At 32.9% G+C, this 2874-nt stretch overlaps 1 non-coding gene across 1 annotated transcript; it reads right to left on the reverse strand.

Annotated features, from left to right (window-relative positions):
* Positions 1 to 2526: 2526 nt before the first annotated feature.
* Positions 2527 to 2632, reverse strand: LOC140885727 (small nucleolar RNA R71). The gene has a single exon (XR_012151144.1). It is a non-coding gene; the product is annotated as a small nucleolar RNA R71 (small nucleolar RNA).
* Positions 2633 to 2874: the final 242 nt, after the last annotated feature.

A 2874-nucleotide genomic window follows, 5' to 3' on the forward strand; every position in this document is an offset into this window, starting at 1 on the left:
ATAAATAATATTATTTATTTATTGTAAAATTAAAAAAATAACATTATAATTGTATCTTATTATAATAAAATAATTATCATTTAATTTTATTATAAAAATATAAATTTAAATTAGTTAAACTATATAATGATAATTTTGTAATAATTAATATATCATCAATAATAATAATAATAATAATAATAATAATAATAATAAATGTATGAATAACAATTATTTTGATATATGTAGTTAAAATATAATTTTTTAATTAAAATATACCACCCATTTTAGCATAGTGTAACATCTTCAAGCTACAAACATTTCTGACCAAATATTAGGGCTACCATATCCAACTAGAAGAGCAAAAGAATGAAAAGCAAGAATACCCACCTGGGGAAATTGATCGAAACGGACAAAGATTAAAACTTTTGCATTTGATGGTTCAGATTTTACACATACGACAGAAAAAAAAAAAGAAAGAAAGAAAAGCAGTGTGTGCGCTTACCTCATGAACAGTAAGAGCTAGTGTAGTGTTCGGTCGGTGACCAGGTGATAAGTGCAATTTTTGTACTTATATTTTATATGAATTAGCTTGGTTTTTGTTATGTTTTGAGCAATACTATGCATTTTTTGTGTTGTTAGTGTCGGTTGCAAGAATTCGAGTGATATTATTTTATTTGCATAAAAAGGTGCAAAAAGAGGTGAAGAAAAGACATGAAAAATGGAATTTAAGTTGAACAAAGCAGCACCCCAGCGCCACATTGCCAGCGCTCCAGCGCCATTCGGAGTCTCCAGGATGAAAATGTCGAGGAAATAGCTAGCGCTTCAGATCTACATTACAAGTGCTCCAGCGCTGTTGAGGAAAAATGGTGGGCGCCCCAGCGCCTGAAGAGGGTGCCCTAGCGCTTCACATATGAATTTTTGGAAAGTTTTTATGTGTATTTTTAAGGGAATTTCCAGACATAATAAGGAGGTAACGAGGGTTTTAGAGATTATTCAGCATAGAGGGAAGACTATTGAGAGATTGGATTGCTCAAGAGCTCAAGAACTCGGTACGAAAACGGAAGACGACAGCATCCGGCAACGGAGAAGCTTAATTCTACTTCGTTCTAGTTTCTCTTTGAACTCTATTTTTCTAGTTTGATGGATTGTCTGAAAAACATGTGTTATTTGATTTTTAATTTTATTATGAACTAATTTCTTAGTCTAGAGGTAGACGGATCTTGACTGAAAATCATGATTTGGATATTTTGATTTATATATTTAAAGTTTTTGTATAGTTTATTTGTGTTTTTCTGATTTTAATGTTTTCAATTTACTGGCCATAGATTGAATGATATTTTATTTTGAGTCTATCACTCGAGAGAGGAGATTTTGAATACGACATAGAAAAATACATCTTTGATGTTTATATTCTTCGAGAGACATATAACTCCATAGAATTCATTAGAAGGATTTTTGTGCTATTTACCGGATTTAATAGTTGAACTTAGATATAGATATTGAGTTTGCTATTGAATATGAATTTCTGCTAGACACTCGAGAGAGTTAGTAAAAATAATAGGGATTCTTGGCTAATAAACTAGAAGAATTTATAATTAAACAATCGTTACAAATAAAATGTAGTGGACAGTCAAGTGAAGTCGAACCTCTAGCATTCATCTCGTATTGAATTTTCATCTTGCAAAATCATGGTTGTTTAATTGTATTTCTTGAAAATTTTAGTTTTATTAAACTCAAACCATCTTCGTAGCTCTACATAGGATTAGGATTTGATTAGTTGCAAATATTTAATATAATATCATTTTATTCATTCTCTGTGGAATCGACTTGGACATAATTCCTATATTATAACTTGACATCATGCGCTTGCGAGCGAAAAAACCGCAACAAGTTTTTGGAGCCATTTTCGGGGAATGAATTTTATTTGATTTATATTAAATTGCGCTAATTAGTCTTAATTTAGATTTAGAGAATTTTATTTTATTTTATTGGTTCTAATTTTAAATTTTTCTCTGTTTATGTAGTTTATGAGAAAAAAACAAAGTTACGACTCACTGCTCTTCGATCCAAAAATTGAGAAAACTGCTAAAGCCTTGAGAAAAGCTAGAAGAGAAGAGTTGCAGCAAATGGCTGACAATAGAGAAAACAGAGGAGAAAGAGAACGAGTTGAAAATGATCCGGTGCCAATCATAGATCACTTTCGACAGGTGATCAACAATAATTATTTTGGAATTTCTCGGCAAAACATCACGTCGAATAATTTTGAATTGAATCCAGCTTAGATTAATATGGTGCAGCAGAATCAGTTTAGGGGTGCATCTACTGAAGATCCGAGTTTGCATCTGCGCATTTTTCTGGAGATTGCTGACACAGTGAAAATTCATGGTGTTACTGAGGACACCATCAGATTATGATTGTTTCCATTCTCTTTTAGGGACAATGCTCGTAGTTGGTTGCAGTCACTACCTCTTGGGAGTATCACTACATGGGATGACATGGCTTCAAAATTTTTGGCTAAGTACTTTCCACCTTCCAAGTCTGCCCAGCTGAAAATAGAGATCACTACTTTCAAACAGCAAGATCATGAGCTACTATATGAAGCTTGGGAGCGGTACAAGGAATTGCTTAGGAAGTGTCCGAACCATAATTTTCCAGATTTGGAACAAAATGAATTATTCTACAATGGTTTGAATGGGCCAACGAGGATTTCTGTGGATGTTGCTGCTGGATGTTTGATATTTTCTAAATTTTCTGCAGAGGCTTTTGAGATGCTTGAGCAAATGACTATTAATAGTTATCAGTTGCCGAGTGAGAGATCTGCGATAAGTAAGCCAGCTGGAATTTATGAGGTTGATGCGTTCACTGCCTTGACTGCTCAAATGGCTACTATTT

Source organism: Henckelia pumila, chromosome 2 (assembly GCF_033568475.1).
Source record: "Henckelia pumila isolate YLH828 chromosome 2, ASM3356847v2, whole genome shotgun sequence".
Lineage (NCBI taxonomy): Eukaryota > Viridiplantae > Streptophyta > Magnoliopsida > Lamiales > Gesneriaceae > Henckelia > Henckelia pumila.